The following is a 19484-nucleotide window of genomic DNA, read 5'->3' on the forward strand; positions in this document are numbered from 1 at the left end:
TGCTCTTGGGCAGCAGCCGGGGCTGGAGCACCGGACCCGTGGTGAGCGGAGCCTCACAATTACGTGTGAAATTACTGTGAGAAATGCCGGCTGCTTCCCTCAGGAGCTCGTCTCCTGCCCAGGTTTAAAGTCGAGCGGGGCTTCTGAGTTTGCAATGCTGCAAGGGGTTTTGGGGTCTTTGATGGGACTTTGCAGCCATGGGGTGAAGGAGACAGAGCCTCTCCACCGCGGGCTGCTCTGGGCAGGCACGGCAGCGCTGAAACGCAGGGTAGTTTTTAATAATAATTCACAGCTACATAATGAGAAATGTGTAACATTTATAAACTGCTGGTTGCTTTTAAATCATTTCCCTTCTTCCTGTCCCAGACTTGACATTTGATGAAGAATTGGGGCTTTGTGTTCATTTACCAATTAATTTATCGCATAGCGGTGGGAAGCAGCGTCCACCTTAGTGAAGGTCAATGACATCGAGTGTTTACCTCTTACTTCCAAATACCATTAAGCTTTTTAAACAAACTCTGTGGGTGCCGTAGGCAAAGCAAGCACCTCTGGCGAGACGGCTCTGGCTCCTGCGGCAGCTCCCAGCAGCCGGGGACAAGGTGTTCGTGGCAGAGAGACCGGATCATCTGGCTCAGTGGTGGGAGTCCGGCAGGGAGGTCTCCAAACCAGGTACGGCAAAGCGTGCGCCCCCGAATTCACGCTTCGAGAGCACTTGATTCTGGGGACACGATGAGCCGAGCACCGACAGCCGCTCATCACCTCCCAGCCCAAACGAACATTTGATTCTCACCCAGCTTTCCTCCGGCTTCCCACCGCTCCTGCTGCTCCGCGAGCTGTTCGGCCGGGGTGCCCCCAGACTCCTCCCGGGGATGCTGGTTTTGCCTCCTGCAACAAGACCCGTTTATTGGCTTCTCTCAATCTATGCAGCTGGTAGCTGATGCGTGCGAGTGGTCTATGCCAGGAGGTACGGCTTATCAAATGTCATGCAGATCTTATCTCGGAGGGGGAAACATACTTCAGTAATTAAATTAAATGAAAAGTCCTGGAATAAAAGCCTCGGAGGCTACGGCCTTCTGTTTATCTCCAACATACACGTGGGGCGGGAGATGGGAACGGAGATGCCAGAGGGCTCGGGCAGGTCTCTGCTAGTTGCACTGTGCGGCTCGATGTATGATGGAGCATCTTCTACTTCCATGCTTCGTATTTTCTCCCCGAAGAAAGGCGTGTCCCTTCTCACCCCGCAAGTTTGCTGAGTGCAAATCGCCTGGGTGGCTGCTACGGGCATCTCCAGCGGTGCCAGCCCGGAGAAGACCAGCTTCAGGGCTGCTGGGCAGCCGGAGGGGCAGGGGCTGCCCTTCCTACCCGGAGTTACGGCACATGTGGTTATTCACCGCGTGCCGGATGGGACGGGCTTTGCTTTTACAGCTGGAAATTTCTGGTGAGTCACCTCTTGGTGTCTGACGCGGTGTCACCCAGGGTTTTGGGAACAGCCGTGCCCTGCCGTTACACCCGCTTTCCTGGAGAAAGGCTGTAAAAGAGATTTGATCATAAAAGCTGTCCTCTGCCTTCAGTGCAGGCTTGGACTCCCCTTGGGACGGAGGCTAACGTTTACATCTGCTGCTGCGGGATAATTCCAGGATTGTTCGCTGCCAGCCCTTGCCCAGCGCGAGCCCGGCTGCGCAGGCGTCAGCCCCCTGGCTCTGCTGACACAACGGCACCCGCATCCCCCTGTGCCGCCACAGGACCCCCAGGGATCTGTGGGATGGACACCTCTGCTCGGCCTCGGGGGGGTCTCCGGCTAGAGTCTGTTGGAGGATGGGTGCTTGAGCATCACCAATGGCCCTGGGCTCTGGCTCTGTGAAGCTCCTCATCCCACCCCACCCCATCCCATCCCACCCCATCCCATCCCACCCCACCCCATCCCATCCCACCCCACCCCATCGCATCCCCATCCCATCCCATCCCACCCTGCCATCAGCCCCTGGGCTGGGTGATTAACTCCAACACTGGCAAACTGGAAATAATTAAGCTGGGTGAGCCCCGTGTGCTGCTGACAGTGGACGAGCGCGGAGCGGCCCATTTCGACCCTGGGAATACCAGCCCAAAACCAGGCCGGCATATTTCTCGAGCACAGGTTTTTTGCAAACCTGGGTGGGGGAAACTGCTGGGCTGGTGGGGGAGGTCCGCACAGTGTGGGGACAGCGGTGGGGTTTGCCTTCATCCGCAACGCGTGCCAGAGGATGCGCTGAGCTCTGCCTGCGCGGACCATCTGCCCCTCGCGTCAAATTAATGAACAATTTTGGGGAAAAAAAAAAAAATCAAAGTCTTTTCATGGATAATTTGCGCACAGAAGAAAGGGGCCAAATGAAAGAAATAAATCCTTTGCTGTGACGGGCTCGCCCAGCTTGGCTCCCTGCCTTTCGGAAGCAGGTTTTCAAGCCTAATGTATCAGATACTCTTTTGGCACCCATTTTCGGAGAAGCATCCCACCCCTGCTGCTTCTTAATGCAGCTCATCTCCTGCCGATTGCTCCCAGGGTCTCAGCCAAATCAGCACTTCAAATTAAAGCCTTCCCCGCCGCTCGGCGCGGGTTTCCATGGAGATCCGAGAGGATGCTCCTTCCTCCTCCTCCGGAGCCGATGGAGATGCAGCCTCTTGGGGATAGCCCATGGCAGGGCTGGGGGTCCCCGAGGAGCCAGCGGCTCCGCAGCCGCGTCCGCCGCGTGTCACCGATGGTGAACCCAGCAGCTTTGGTCTGGGCATACCAGTGGTGCCACAGCTCCTCTGCGCTGCCTGTAACACGCTGGGCTTGGTGCCCGTCCCCGCCGTCACCCCTGTGTGAAGAGGAATAGCTCAATGGACGTGGGTTTGTCCCTGGGCAGTCCCGGAGTTGTTCCTGGGACCTCTCCTCGCAACCGGCGTCTGCACCTTGTGAAAAACAGAGCGGGCTGTCGGTGGAAGTTATCCCACACATCGGAGCTGAACCCTTGGCCGGCGGAAGGTGTTATCTCCAGGTGGGGACCAACCTGACCCTTTCACCGAACAAGAATCAGTTAATTTGTTTGTAGCATCTTTATTTAAACTACGAACAGCCTCGGGTCTCCTGGGAGCCTGTGCACGGCGCAGAGCTGTGTGGCCGAGGCCGGGCCACCGCAGGCGGTGGCGGGTTCGGCGGTGGAAATGCCCTCGCACACACAGCTGAATTAGCAAATAGCTGCGAGATGTAAGAAATGATAGTAATTACAGGAACAAAATTGTTATTAATGTACTAATTTACTTGGGAGCCAGGCTTTATGTAATTACACTCCAGGATCAAGGTAAGGTTAATGCATTTACCTTCCCGGGTACTTATAGACACTGAATTGTTCTTCCTTCGCCGTAAGACACAAGTGTGCGTGTTCCTGGTGATGGGGCGACGGGGCCGTGTGTGGGGGTTGTTGCTCTTTGCTAATTTTGCTAACGAGGGGATTCAGAGCAGCGACTCCCCTGTGTGCCGGGCAGCCCTGTCTGTGTGTCGGGGCATCCCGGGCTCGGCCGCTTGCCGGAGCCTCGCAGGGCGCCTTTAAATGGGTTTTCCACAGTGAGTGCACCCAAGGGTGGGCTGTTCCAGCTGTCGGCTGGCGTTTGGCTGCCTGGAAATAACCCCCGACCTCAGGCTCAGCACCGATGCTGCAGCCACCCAGGAGTGGCAAAGAGAGTAGTAAACCGGACCTATTCATGCTTAACACGCTAAAACTTTGCAAACACCTCTGAAACCTTCGGCTCTCAGTGAAAAGCTTCTGCCTGTGAGGATGCTTTTCCCCATGCTGGGCCCTTTTGCTGGGAGAAGCTGCAGGAGGGCTCAGCTACGGCATCGGTCTGGGAGGTGGCGAGTCCCTCGGCAGCCGCTGCTTGAGCCACCGCAGACACGGGTGCCCTAGAAACGCCAGGCTGGAGGAGGGATGCTCGCCCACGGCGGTGGGCAGCGGACAGCCCGGGGACCGGCGGGGTGGGAGCAGCGGCACGCGCAGAGCCACGTGCTGCAGCCCTGGGACAGGCACCGCTCCGTCGCGGGCGAGAAAAGAAAAGAGCAGGGCAGGATCTGGCGAACCTCGGAGTCCCCGTCCTCAGGGATGCCCCGGCTTCTTCCCCGGCGCCTCCGGAGCTCCCTTCGTCCCTGGCATCGCCCAGACCCACCTTTACTGGGGTCAGGCTGGGAAATGTCAGCCGGGTTTGCCAAGCATCCCGCAGCGCTCAACCCTCCCGGCTGCACCGTCTGCCCGAAAGCCGACGAGCCCACGCGGCGCGGTGCTGCTTGCTCGCAGGCCGCTCGTCAACGGCCGCTGAGTGTCACCGGGGATATTTCTCCTGGTGTCACACGGGGAGGACAGCGGCAAGCTGCAGAAGGTCAGAGCAGCCCTAAAAATACATATCTGTATGCACGCATTATGTATTTTTGGCTCCTTCATTATTCGACACACATGCTGCTAGTTAAAAGGCTGGAGAGACCTGAGCAGAGGTAACCTTTAAGAGGAAGAGAAAGGTTTAATAAGGTTACACTGGGCCTTCAGGACCCCTCGGCTTGGCCTTTTGCTAATTTGCAGGGAAAGCAATGTGTGAGCGGTTGTGGGGAGCCCGATGGTTCTCCCTCTGCTGCGGAGCAACCAGCTAGCAAGGGAAATCTGCCGAAGGGGAGCCGATGGAGCCGAGCAAAATCTAAAATAATTTCCCCAGAAATCAATGGGGAGATTTATTCCTCTCTTTAAATGGAAAGGAAAGACAGTTCTGGGCTGTGCGTCAGGCCCGGTTAACCGCATCGTGTAAAACCATTTTTACAACAAACATAAGTTTGAGTTATGTGTGTTATTTTTTGCTAACTGTTTGCACATGGCTGAATTTCATGATGATAGAAGCAACTGCGCAAGGTTATGCAAATGAACTACTTAATTAAGTAGGAGTCACACAAAATAAATTCCAGCTCCAACAAACGCCCTCTGTTTTCCTTCCGAGTCCGGGTCGCTTCGGAGTGATCGTCTCCCGACTGAGAAACCTTCTTCCCAGGGGAACCTCTCTGCTTTCCCACCCTCGCTCGGGAGCAGGCTGGGAAGAGATGTCCCCATCCCCATCCGCATCCCCGGGGCTGTCCCAGCCCGTCTCCCCCGGTGCCCAGCCCACCCCCTCCAACACGATGCTCTGCCCAGCCACCCGCAGCTCTCCTTCCTCCGGACCCCATTAATCACCCTCGAAGGCTCCTCAGATATTATCAGGCCCAGATGTTTCCCACTGTATGCTACAAATGTTAATTATCTGCTAATTACTCATTAGCAGAGGCTGGGCTGGCACGGAGTGGGGCGAAATCCAGCCAAGGGCATTGGCAGCCCTGGGGGTGGTACATGAACTGACAGCTGCTTCTGCCGGGGGCTTCCCTGGGGGTCCTTATTGCCCCGAATATTTACTGAAGGGTTACCCCGGCGGTCCCCCGGGATGGGGGTGCCCCGCAGGGCACGTAATACATGGCGGCTTCGTGCCTTTAATCTGTCAGGTGAGGCGGGTGGATGGGCACGCGGTCACCTTCAGGCCAGGGACGTGTCGTCCCGGCTCCACACAGGCGTCAGCCCACCTCGCTGCTCCGCTGGCCGCGAGGGCCCCCGGAGAGGAAGTATAAATATCGGCTTCGGAGCAGCTACAATTCTCCCCGCTGCGATTAGATATAAAAAGAGAGCGCCGTGCTAGCTTTGATTTGCAGTACATCATTAACGAGCGCAGGCAGGGGAGGGAGGGGAAGGCGATGCAGGGGGCAGGCACGGGGCTGGGGTGGTCCTGGGGCTGGGAGGGATGCTTCGGCGGAGGTGGGACGCGCGGCGTGCAGCCCTTCCCGGGCAGCGCGGGGAATCCCCCTGTTTGCATGGGCATCACTGGCAGCGAAGATCCGCTGGGAAAGCGTGTGCCTCGACAGGCAGCGGGCAGCTCTGGCCTCCGGACTCAGGATGAAGGCTGTGAGAAGAGGTGTGCCGCATGAAAAGCCGCTCTCGGGCAGGGAAAGACGCTGGGGCTCACACATCTGTTGGCAGTGATGGACATGGGGTGCATCAGTGCCGGGAGCGGGTCCAGATCCTGCAAGCGCTTCGGTGTCTCCGGGGTGTTAACTCTGACCACGTGCAAAAGCGTTGTGGGTTTGCGATGCGCCTCCAGAGGTTTGCAACACCTCGTCCAGAGGTTTTATACTGCCTGATGATTTCGCAAATACCCATTTCCCGTGAAATATCGGCTCGCCTTCTGCATGGAAAGGCCGTTTTATTCCAATCCGCAGCAAAGAATGATGAAATCCATTACCACTGATGCTCTGCAAACGTCTATGGCACAGCTCCCGTAAGCTCGTATTTCCTCCTAGAGACTGATAACTTGGGGGCTGCTGACCTGTGTGGGATCTTTAATCTTTGGAAGTGCCACATAATTTAGATAAAAGAGGTCTGGTAAATTTTTGCCTCTTTTTCTGGCATTCAGAAATCCCCCCAAACCCAGGTCTCAGTCCAGCATCGTTTCCCTTTCTGTTCCCGAGAGCAGAGGGCGAGGGGCACCCCACCATCACTCCCCCCGCACCCACTGACTTCTCCCCTGCTTAATAATCGCGGTGGGACTCCTTTCACTTCTCGTGCTCACTTATGAGTTCTCTTGTCAGGAGACCGTACAAATTCTGATTGCTCACGGTAATTGCGCTGATGACTGTCCCGGTGGCGCTGACCTCGTTTCCAGCCAGGCCAGGATGCAGGGAGGGTGCTTTTCTCCTAGGAAGATGCAAAGAGGGTGTTTTTTTCTCTTACAAAGAAATAACGGCGTGGTGAGGATGATTGCCTCCCCATCCCTGCGTGCTCCCGTGCAAAGCAGCCGCCGGAGCACCCAGAGCCTCCCCGCTGGATGTACAAAAGCAGCCGAGCAGCCCCAAACGCTCCGGCAGACGGGAGGATGCGGGAGGATGCGGGAGGATGCGGGAGGCTCGGGAGGGGGCTGGGGGGGCTTAACCAGGGTGGGGGCTGCTCTGGCGTAGCTGTTAATTTGAAGGCAGCACTGCACAGATGGGAGCGGAGGAGCCAAGCTGCCACCGAGCGCCATTTGAAGCTCCCTGAGCATTTTGCATGCTCAGAAAAGGAAAAAAAAAAATCAAATCCTGCTGGCAGTTAATGGAGTATTTGTTAAAAACATCCCTTTTTCCCAAAGTGCAGAATTTAATGTTCTTCCTCTTCCCCGCCGATGGGGCACCGCTGGCTGGGAGGGATGCGGGGGCAGCCTGCGCTGTGCCGTGCTCGGGACGGATCCTGCCTCCTGGTTTGGGGGTACGTCCCGTCCCCGACAGCGGGTGTTTGTGCCAGCACTGACAGGTGGGCAGAAACCACCGCTGACCTGCATCGTGTTCAAACCTTGGTCTGGGAGCCCGAATATCCTCCCTGGAGCCTGCGAAATTACTGCGGATTTAAAGCTCACCCTCCCGTCGTGGCGCTGGCGTTTCTGCGGGAGCCTGACCCTGCGCGGGCTGGAGAGGGGCCGTTGGCGGAGCGAGCCCCGCTCAGGGAGCAGAGCCGGCGGCTCTTTCCATTGGCTTCTCTTGCCCTGCCGCAGGACTCCCGGGGTGGGATTGGAAAGGCTTAAACGGGGGAAATGGCTTGTTTGGGGAAGTTACAGCCCAAATTGAAGCCATCTGTGATGCCGCGCACTTTCTGGCATCCAGCACGTCCCCGAGCTGTCCTTCGTGCTAAATTACCTCGCCGTGGCAGCCGTGCTGGTGTCACTGCCCTTCGCCCGCTGCAGCGTCACACGGGGACCGGGCAGAGCATCGCCGGGACGGCACCTGAGCGCGGGCTGGAAAAGCCTCAGCCCCTCCGGCTGCAAGCTGGCCAGCTTTGTCAACACGGTGCAAATGATATTTCAAAAAAGCCAAACCAAACACAACCAGGCAAGCAAAAAGAACAACTTTTGTGGAAGCTTTATTTTTAGCTCCCTCCAGTGCAAAAAACAAATTAAAGACAGTATAAAACCCTACCCCCAAAATGCAAATAGCTGGAAGCCAAATGTCACGGCAGCTTTGATCCCCTCCGGAGGAAGCTCTGGCGCTGTCAGTTTAGAAGCATTACATTTGCATATTGATGTCCCCTAATTTGCTCTTTCGGGGCTGAAATCTAATAACTAATGAAGAAAGTCTTCCTGTGCGTGCAGAGGAAACCCTGATTATGTCACAGATGCGCTAAGAAAAATAATCAGACATAAATCAGCGTCTGTCCAGAAGAAAAGGCTGCCCGTAATTAAAAACTCAGCAGAGACAAAAATCCCTTCTGTGCACGTCCAGGGGACTGACCCACGCAGCCCCACGGACACAGGGTGGGCTGGAGGTGGCTGCGAGTGGCCGTGGGTGACACCGAGTGCCCAGTGCCGGGACGTGCCCTACCGCAAGGGGGGGACGAGGGTGCTGGGGGGGTACCGGGGGGGGTGCTGGGGGGCTGGATACCTGCTTGGCTGTACGGTGACGAGAGGCATTGAGCCGCGTGATGGGAATGGGCCGGTTTTAGGGAGCGGGGACCGACGCAGCGAGTGCCCAGGGACCCGCCGTTACCGGCACGAGCTGCGGCAAGAGCTGAAAGGCCATCGATGGGGGTTGGACGGCCAGCCGATGTTAACGGCTACGCTGCCAAGTGATGAATCCCTTCTGTTCACCCTTAATTAAATTTCTTTTAGCAACACAATAGCTCAGTTTTATGCCTGCCATTTATCAAGAATTAAAGTTATTGGCATCGCTGTTGGCAGGGGTATCGATTATGAGACGGCAATAAGGCTTGCAGGAGGCGGCGGTTGCTCAGCATCCTGCTGCACACCCGGTCCCCAGCCCCAAGAATGGAAGTGCACAAAAACCGCCGGAGCACCTCTCTCTGTTGGAACTAATGGGCCGTGCCGGGATCCAGTGGATTTAATGCAAATTTCCTGTGGGTGCAAAAATTCAGCCGTGGCAGGAGGGGGCTGGACTCGGGGACTGCCCGCAGCGCACGGCGGCAGGAGCATCCCTCTCGCTGCTGCCATCGGAGCAGAGCTCGCAGCCACGGCAAGAAGGGGTGAAAAAACGCGCTGGGCTTGGACCAGGCGTCACCACTTCTTATTCCTTGCGGTGTCTGGAGTGCTCTTATCTGTCAAGGGCTGCAATTACATATATTGTCAGTAGCAAATAAAGATTAAGTAAGTTGTCAAAAAAGATCGAGAGGCCGGCTTTAAGGCTGCTGCCTGAGGTAGGAGCCGTGTGATGATGAGAACTGCCCGAGCACTGGCTACGCCGACGCCCAGTGTAATGGAGAGGGTGAGATCCTGGAGGGAAAAACGTGCCCTTGGTTTGGCCAGGGCTGGAGTGTGAAAGCCATCCCGTCAGCTCGGCGATGTGCGGCAGCAACGTGGTTGGAAAAAGCAAACCCAGGCCTTGCTTCCTGGCGAGTCCCGCCGGTGAGGGCCAGTGCCGAGCCGGAGCAGGAATTTGCTCCGCAGCAGCCAGCCGGGAGGGAATTACGGCCGCATCCCTGCTATCGGTCTGCAGCAGGCGGGATTCAGCTCCGCCTGCCAAGCCCAGACTCTTGGCCTTTCTCCTTCTTCTTGAATTGATTTTCAGTCTTGTGAACAGACGCGTCACTGATGCCCGCCGGTGCGATGGCAGCCCAGAGCCTCTGCTCCAAGCAGCCTCCTGCAAGTATGTCCCGTGCCGAGCATCCTACGTCCACGCTGCCCTCTCGTATTTGCCATCCCGGGTAAATATTGTATGGCTCTTAACTTGGAAAATGCTTCCCAGCATTTCAATGCATCAGACGGCTCTTTAGCCTCCAGTGCTTTAACTCTCAACAGTTTATCATTACTAATTCCTTCAGTAATTATGGTAATAACAACAATCATGGCAAGCTCGTTGGGCTGTGACGCGTGTATATGCGGTGCTGTTTCATGCAAATTCCACTTGGGATATGTGGTGGTTAATGAGACCCTTATGGCTGGGGAAACTCCTGCGGGACAGCGAGCGCCGGGCTGGCGGGTTGGCAGGGCAAGGGCAGAGCGGCGGCACCGCGGCAGCGCCGGGAGCGGAGCTGGGCAGTGGTTAGCTGCGTAACATTCGTTTCGTGCTCCGCAGGCAGTTACCCTATTTAAATGGCAAATATTAGTTACGCCGTCAGACTTCAAGGGTGACTGGGGCTTGTTCGTCCCAGCAAGAGTCGAGTTAAAATGCAGAACTGCATTTCAGGAAGACAAGTCTCAGCGTATTGAAAGAAAAGCCGTGCAAACCCACGGTCACAGAGCCACTGGCTCCGCTCCTGCTGCCTGCTCCGCTGTGGGACCTGCCGGGGGGATGCTGCCAAACTCTGCCGGGGAAATTCCTGCCTGGCTGAGTCCCAGGTTCCACTGAAAGTCAGCAATTTCAGCCCAAGTTATGGGACTCGGGTTGAACGGCAATGTCAGAGCTAAGCTTACTGGACTACGTTATCTATCTCTAACATCAACTCCTCTTAAGAAAATAATCAAGAAAAAAGTATTCCGCTTTCTTTTCTTTCAGCTAATACATTTTAAACAAATTATAGGATTCAAAATCTTAAAAGTTTAATTGGCTCCCCTATTGTGCTGAAGTTCAAAAGGAACATTTATCAGTCGTGAGTTTGGACCGCAATTTGTACGTGTGGCTGAAAGCTTTTTAATTCACTCAACAGGAAACAATGAGCAGAGTTGATTAAATGGGAGCTGGTAATTTTTTCCCAGTTGGCAGTTCAGGCACCCCCAGAAAGTTTGTATTGATACACCTGGAGAGACCGTAGCACATTTTGTAACAGACTTTTACAACATACTTTTGGGTTATTCACCCCCATCTCGCCTCTTCAGGCCCCTTTATCCTTCATGGCGAGGGCGCTCGGGTTCGTTCCTTTGCCCTCCCCACACAATCTTTCTTTCACCTGCGCCTTCACTTTTATTGCCTGATAAAGGACAGGCCAAGACCAATATAATGAAGCTCCCGGTGCTGCTGTGTAAAATCACTCCTGCACCACCCGTAATTAGGGGGCTGGTGCTGAGCGCACTGAGCAATTACTCCTCTAATTTAGCTGCCTGTCGCTGTCTTTCGAAGTGCAAGGCTGGCCAGGCACGTGCCCTTTCCCATTGCAATGCCCAACCATGCAACCACCCCATTCACTTGCCCAGGGTGCCGGAGCTGTTGCCGGCGTTGCCAAACCTGCCCTGCATGGCCAGTTTGGTGGCGGAGCCACGAGCCGGCAGGGTGGGCAGCCCGGCCCTGGGCAGCAGCAGGAGGGACATCCTGGCAGGGCGTCCCATGGGGGGCAATGAAGCCCAAAAGTTGGGCGATGAAGGCTGTGGCATCGGGCTTCCCAGAGCCACGCTGGGGAGAGGCAGCACCCCGGGGAAAGGGCAGCTCTGGGGCTTTCCTCATCTTGGCTTCTCCGCTGGCTCCAGCAGACGCAGCTTCTCCCACCGCCGGCCCGTGTCGGAGCTGTGGCTCTGCAGGTGCCTCCAGCGTCCCCAGGACCTCAGATGAAGGATGCTGCACGCGAAGCCAAGTCTACTTTATTATGTTATCGAGAAAGTGAAATCCTTTTCCATAAGCGGCCCTACATTGTTAGCAGCAAAATAAGCAATTGCCGACATCCAGAATTGCTGTTCTGGAGCACGAGCCTGCATCCATTTTAGATACTGCAGACACGCCAGCGTGGTGATGTCCTTTCGTCTGCCTCCTGTGCTCCCCTTCCCCCTCCTGCTCGCCCGTCAGAGACCTCAGCAGCGGCAGCAGCTGAAGAGTTAAGAGCCTGTTTTTCCCACTGCCACTCTTCCTTCTACAGGGAAGACAAATGATTCATTATATTCCCCATCATTTTCTCTGATGCCTGGCTGCCTCCCATCGAGATGTTGGGTCTGCACCATGGCAAGTCATTAACGTGATCTCCAAGAAGAGCCGTGGAGAGTAGTATTTCCTATTTGTATGATGTGGTGATTCATGCCAGGGGCAAAAGAGTGTGATCAATTCTAGTTTTCTTTCAGATCTTTACAAAAAAGCCTACATATAGAGACACGGCATGAAAATATAAACAACGACGTCCAGCTTTTACCAGCTTGAAGGGCAAAGGAGAGCAAACTCTGTGGCTGCGAAAGGTTTCGCAAACTGGTAGCAGGGAGGAGATGCCTGCAGACGCCGCAGGGGAAGGTGCACGGCAATGCCGCACCTACGCTGATGGTTTATTGTGGGGACTATCAGCTTCCACCCTCCCTTGAGGTAAATATTGAGCTCATCTTCTCCCGGGCAGTATTTCCCTCTGGGATCCACGGATGATAATATTCAATTGAGCAGAGTCAGAGTCTGGCAGCTACGGGCAGGGCAGTGCAAAACACAAAGAGCAAAATGCAACACTTCCCGCCGAAGGTTTTGCACAGCAAGAGCTCTCTGTCAGAACAAACCCTGGTCTGAGAGCTGGCTGTGGAGCTTTCCCCTGCAAATGCTCCATTTTCACTTACAAGAGTGACTCACTGCTGAACTGTACGTACGACTACCTGCGGTTAAGGTAATACGGGTGATATTGTAATGAAGTGAAGCCTGGCTGTGCGAGCAAAACGCTCCAGCTATTGATATCCAAATACGGAGGTTTTCTAGGTGGCACAAACGAGCTAGATTTCACAGCCGGAGTCAGACGAGATCTGTGAAAAATCCAGATCCGGAGACTGGAGAGGGGCTGGTGCCAAGGGCAGGGAGGGACAGGCCAAGGGGAATGGCCTGAAGCTGCAGGAGGGGAGATGGAGATGGGATGGGAGGCAGAAATCCTTCCCGGTGAGGGTGCTGAGGCCCTGGCACAGGTTGCCCAGAGAAGCTGTGGCTGCCCCTGGCTCCCTGGCAGTGTTCAAGGCCAGGTTGGATGGGGCTTTGGGCAACCTGGGCTGGTGGAGGGTGTCCCTGCCCATGGCAGGGGTGGCACTGGGTGGGCTGTGGGGTCCCTGCCCACCCAAACCAGGCTGGGGTTCGATGATCTTCCAGATGCAGGGAAGCGTGCTGCCGGAGCCTCCGGCACTGAAGGGATCGGCGAGGGATTGATTTTCTAAGCGAGATCCAGGCGCGTACAACGGGACGGTGACCGCGGCCAGCCGATCAGAGGGCTGACCTCCACGAACACCCAAGACCCCAGTGCCAATCCGAAACGCCCGTACACTCCCCAGCATGTGCCCGAGCCCAGGCACTGCCCTGTGTGGATGAAACGCTTCGCCGGCTGGGAGAGGAACAGCAACAGAAGTGATTAACAGCAGGACCTATTAATATACGAGGAGCAATGTGTGCTTTAGCTTCTCTCTGGAGGGTTGTGTTATTCCTGTTATTATTTTTAACTGTCCTCTCCTGGGCTGCTCGGGGCACTGGGAAGAGCACGCTTGAGATGAAATGGAAATTGCACGTTTTAAGTAGCCGGGCAGAGAGGTGGAGGCGGCTGCGACTGCTGGGGCAGCAGAGAAGGGAGAAATTCGTCACGGAAATGAGGGCTGCTGTGGTCCCCCCGTGTCAGTCAGCACCAGCGAGCCGTGCAGGGAGGAGCTGGGACCGTCGGAGCTGCTGGGCTGCTTCCGAGCCGCATCCCTGCCAGCACATAACTTACGGGTTTGTTTTGATAGGCAGGAGCCATTCCTGTTCACAGACGTTTAATGTAATGTGGGAATTAGTAATTTGTGATAGTGGCTGAAATCACTTTCAATACATAAAACATAAATACAGCAAAAGCAAAGAAATGAGCCATAACTCTCCCTAATGGAAACCCCGGCCTCCCTGCTTTTTATGGCACAGGAAAAAAACGGCCCCACTATTTTCGATCATTAATTTTGTATTGGCCTGAACTGTGGTGCTGCTGGTTTCCAAAGCACTTTTTGCAAAATAATGAGGCTATTTATTAGTGGCAACGAGGCTGCACAGAAAGAAGAGTTGAGATAGTTTCTATAGTAACTCCCTGCTAAAACATTTGACACTCGCCCCGGCTAAAGCTGTTGTGCCGCCCTGACTGCCAGGCTGAGCGGAGCAGCCCCCGGCTGCAGGTTTGGTGAGGAGTCCCCGGGGCCCTTCACCTCCGTCCGTTACAGGACCCGCTTCGAGCCATTACCAGCACCATACGGGTGCCTGGCGTGGCCCGGTGACGAGGGGATGTGCGGCCCCTGGGACGAGATGCAACAGGTCTTTTCTCCCCACGCAGCATCTTTCTGTCTTCTTCCTCATCTGTGGGTCACGTTTTCATTGGGTTGAAACGTATGTTCTCAACCCATCCTCCTCCTCAGGGAAGAGGAGCAGGAGGGGAGCCGGACGGCCAAGCGCAGACTGGCTATTGAGCATCCCGGCGCTCACCGGGAGCGTTGGCCACCGGCCACCCCTGTACAGAGAAAAACGAGTTGGGGGCTCACGCTGCTCTCTGCATCGCAGCAGAATTTCCAGAAGTAATTGGATTTGGCCATTCAGTTACTTCCACAAATAAAGGAAAACACAATTATTCACATTCGCCAGTCGGATACCGTGGAAACTAAGAACAAATTCCATTTTTCTTATATGCAGCTCTACAAATGGCTTGGATTGAGTTAGAAAACAATAAAAAGCCCTGGCACTGCCACGTTCACACATTTGAGCAAACAAAGCCCTTTCGAGGTGCTGCAATGCAACGTGTTTTCCTTCCAGATGCCAGCAGAACGGGGCGCAGGTATCACTGTGTTACGCAGCAGAGCATCCTGCTGTCGGTGGTGGCAGCCCGGGCACCCGCTGTCCCTCGGTGCTGCTCAGCCAGGGCTGATGCAGGATGCGGCCGGCTCTGGAGCCTGCCCGGCGGGGACCGGCTCTTCTGCCCACACGTGTGGGTGCAAGAACGAGACAGGCATCCTTGCATAAGGAGGCTCTGAAGCCCTACATCTCTCGCCATCCAGCTCCATTTGGGTAGCAAATAAATTCCAGAAAATCCTGGATGCCTGAAGATTAAGAAGCTAAATTTACTGAGGAAACAGTTATTCACTTGGCCCTATGCGACAGCTGGACAAACAGGGCTTGGGGAAGGAGGATAAATCAGTCCCGACCTGTCCGTGTTTGCATCCTCCAGCCTGCACTCCGGATCCGGCTCGCCGGCTTCTCCCGTCCCCCGCGAAACCGTTATTAAAGCTGGCAAGCCATCATGAGAAATAAAGATTTATCATGGCGTAATTTCCCAGGAGGGACAGAGATTAATGCCGAGGAGAGGGGAACCAGCATTCGTTTTCTGTTTGGGGAGCGGAGGAGCTCTTCACCCCCTGGGCCCCCGTGCTCCTGCCAGGAGCCGGCAGCGGTCCAGCCAGGGAGGGGGGGCACGGCCTCGGGGCTCCATCCTGACCCTGCTGGGAGCTGACCCACCCCGGGGGAGCATCCCGGAGCATCCCGCTCAGCACTTTCATCTGCTAACCTGGCAGAGCGGCACTAAAGCCAACGGCAACACAACCTGCCGGCGGCACGGGGTGCAGAGCAGAGGGGTCCCCGTTACAGCCCCGCGCAGACCCTCTGCTCCTGCCGCACCGGTGGTAACCCTGCGGTGCAGCCCTCCCTCTGCTCCCCCGAGATGTGTTTCTGTTCTTCTGCTTAGCTCCCAAAAGACACGTGTCCCCGTCACGGCCGCCTGTCAAATGCCACTTCGTTCTCTCCCAGCTTTGCAGGGCAACAACAGATGCCTGGTGCCGGGTAAGAAGAACGACGTGTGGCCTCATCTGGCCATCGCTCTGGGCACAGTCACAGGTTGCACAGGAATGTGCCATGATTGTAACGTTTTGGAACTGAGAGGGATTTGGGGGTTATTTTTGGATGGTCTTTGCCCAGGGAAGGTTCCCTGACATTACCCAGAGATCTGCAATGCACGGCAGCAGAGTTCTAGGCATCACTGGGAGATGCTGGCAGCGGGAAGGCAGCTGCCCGCACGGGGAAGGCAGGAGGGGTATCCCATGGACACAGACCCGAAAGCCACAGCACCGCGGGAGCGCAGGTCAGTCCGGCAGCATCCGTCCCGTTTCCCAGCCGGGTTCCCTGAGTGCCGGCAACAGGACGGCCTGCCTGAACCCCCTCCTCTGCCCCAGCAGCATCCCCTGCCTGTCCCACCATCGGACCGGCACCTGCCAACATACGCTCCCCCCATCCGCTTTGTTTTCATCAGAAGCAAAGTCAGACGTCCCTAGGTGCCAGCCTGCTAGAAAGCAATCATCGCTGGTTTTGACAGTTATTCATCAAAATCAGACGCAAGCTATTCCGCTCAGGATGGTTTCCCTGTGCTCAGGCTCGCCTACCCCTGCCCCTCCTCACCGCCTTGCTCCTCTCCCGGGGGGAGATGAAGGCTCTCCTTCCACCTCCTCAACACCCTTTTTTTGGGGGGGGGGTGATAGGAAAAGCAAAGCAATGCCCAGAAACCTCCGAGGCGGGACTGCAGCCGTGGGGGAGGTGGCTGCCGCATGGGTCTGCTCCGCAGCCAGGACTCGGCACCTCTGCCTTCTGCTTTCTAAAAACGTCTTAAACATCACCGTTTCAAGGCCGCGCACGGCAGCGCAGGCTCCGGCGAGGGACCGCAGCCCTTTGCACGGTGCCTCGCGGGGGGCCGTTACGCTGGTGGCATACGGCACAGCCCCAGCTCTGAGCACCGGTGGTGGATTTCAGAGCAGGAACAGAGCTGTGCTCAGCTGCATCGGTGGGAGTCGGTGCTGCGCGCTACCGGCGTGGCGCGTGGAGCTGCCGGCACCTGGCCCGGCACGGGTGGAGGGGAGTGCCGCGGCGATGCTCAAGCAGCTGGGATGCCAGGAGCAAGGGGAGAGGAGGAAGACGAGAAAAGCTGCAGAGGAGTTGTTGGGTCTTGCAGTCGCTCATTGATTTTTACAGAGAAAAAGATAACCTGTGGACTGAGGAAACTGCCACCACTCGTAGAGTGGGACCAAAGGGCTCTCACCAAAGATCCCTGGTTTTGTTATTGCTCTTCGTGAACGTGCTTCGCGGGAGGAGGGAACACTTGTAATGCATATTTCAATTTTGGCTGCAAAACTTTCATCATTATCATTTCAATTAAAATTGCTCTTTGAAGCAGTTTGTCTTCAGGCTCAGCCACATGAATCTTTGCTTTCATGAACGTGGAAAACTTGAAAAATAAAAATGACCCTATTTTATCCAGCTCTGTTTCCCTCTCTCGGCACCCTGTGAGGTTTCCATCCTCGGAGCGTGTGAGGACGGCTGCCTGCGCCCAGCGTGGCTGCACAGACTCGCTGCCGCTCCCGGGGAAGCTGGCCACGCTGCGCTGTAAACCTCAATACTTGGATGTGCGGCGAGCCGGCCGGCTGCCGTGGCGCTGGCCGAGTCGGCTCGGTGCCAGCTGCCCCCCTGTCAAGGCAGGCGGCAGCGCCAGGGGTTTGCGCTTTTAAAAACAGCAATGTTTTGGCAGGAGCAAGAAAAGGCACTGCAGAAGTTTGGCTACGACAGCACGCGGTGGCAGGATGGGGTGGGATGCGAAGCACGGTGTCCGTGGCCTGAGCGCATCCCTGGCTTGCTCCGGGGCAGGGAAGCACTTGCGCCGGTGAGATGCCGAGGGAGGTGCACGCAGCCCTGTTACCTCCCACCTTACAGAGAGCTAAAAGCGAGTGAGAGCTGCCCTAATATCCTTCTGGCTTTGGCGACGGGTCGCAGGAAATCGGTGGGACCCCGCAGGGGTACGGCAGGAGGACGGGGTCCTTCCCGTGAACGCTCACCCGCCTCCCCTGCCTCTGCTGGGGATCCCGGGGTGGACCGTGAATATCCATGAGGCGGAGATTGTTCAGCGTTTCCGTAAAACCAACTGATGTTCAACACTAATTTATGGATATACTGAATTATCTGCCGCAAATGTAAATAGGATTTAAGAAGAGAAACGAGCAGAGGCACCTACAATCGAGTCAATCTTTTTTGCAGAGAAGCAGGAAGAAGGAACGTGGAACAGGAGCCTGATAATTTATGCATCTGTGTGTCCCGTTCTGTCCTCAGGAACGCGGGTACCACCGGCTGCCTCCTGTCCTTCATAACTGCTCACAATGTCATCTTTTTAATGAAAATTAAGTGCTTTGGTTGTACTAAATAGAAGCTGTGCGGACATGTCTAATTGCAGCACTGGGAGATGGCAACCTCATTTGAAAGGAAGCAAGTCCCGGGAGGATTCAGCACGGACTCTTCAAAAACAACAGACGCCATGGACTGAGAAGGACTAAAAATATTTTTCTTGCATCTGTGCGAGCCCTTTCATTTCCTCTTCATTTTCTCTAATTTTCTTTGTCTTCAGCTTTAACTGATTTGATGCATCCTAATTACAAGCACATCTGCGCGCTCCCGCGGCGTCCCGGCTGACCCGCACGGGTGTCAGGGCCAGCGGTGCCAGACCCCCCTCTCCAGGGACCCGGGGCCCAGCCGTCCCCAGGGCAGCGCTTGCTGCAGGCAGCAATCCCGGGCTGGGATGCCCAGCTGTTTTTCCCAGGCATCGGGATCGCACCCTGCGGGTAGGACTGGGGCTGGCTTTTTCAGGTGAGCCATCACTTAAGAAAAGCCTGTGTAAATCCAGTGCTCAGAAGTGATTTATTCTGCTTCTAATATATGATAGTGTTTTTCATCCCGATCTTAAAGAAAATCCGTCCTCGTATTCGAGCTAAGAGCAAATCCCTGGCAAGATTAAGTTAGCCTAGAAAAACTCAGCCCATAAGCAATTACCCATCCTTTCCGAGGTGTTTTGTCTCCTGGCATAAGGAAATCGAAATCCCCAACCAACGATTCACGGGAAGAAGCAGCTCCGATACAAGAACAAAATGCGTGTTGTGTCCTTTCTTTAATCAAGTTAATGGTCATCATTTCACATGCTAATGTCTCCTCAGTGGTCCATCAGCTCCGTGCAGCTGCAGCCGCCTTCAATCCGGTGCAGGTTACCTAAGAGACCCAATTATGTGCTTTCCTCTGAGCATCGCAGATAAAACCCCACCACCGACCGCTTCGTCCGCCGCAAAGCTTTTCTCTGGCATCACGTGTGGCGGGGGAGTAACTTCAAGGCTTCGGGTGAAGGAACGAAGAGCAGGAGGGCTCGCGTCCCACTCGGTTCCCTGGGAGGGCTCAGGAACGGGCAGGAGGCTGCGGGCGCACAGGGGTACCCCGGCCCAGGGGCCGAGCTCGCTCCGGGGGGCCTTTGCAGCTGGGAGTGACTCCAGGAGCCACAGGCTGTGCCACCGGTGGCCCAGGGCCACCAGCCCTGCCAGGCTGGTATGACAACACTCACTGACATTTTCATTGCCATCTAGTGGCAATCACTCACAGCTGCTTTTTATCCTCCATTTTCTCATACAATCGGTAATAACCAATAATGAAATAACCAAACCCAAACATTCAGTATTTTTCCCTGAAATCTTTGCATGAAGCTGCTCGATGGATGGGGCCTGGGGTGCCTGCAACGAAAGGCGCTAATCAAAGGCAGAGCAAAGAGGTG

This window comes from Balearica regulorum, chromosome 21 (genome assembly GCF_011004875.1).
Source record: "Balearica regulorum gibbericeps isolate bBalReg1 chromosome 21, bBalReg1.pri, whole genome shotgun sequence".
NCBI classification, from domain to species: domain Eukaryota; kingdom Metazoa; phylum Chordata; class Aves; order Gruiformes; family Gruidae; genus Balearica; species Balearica regulorum.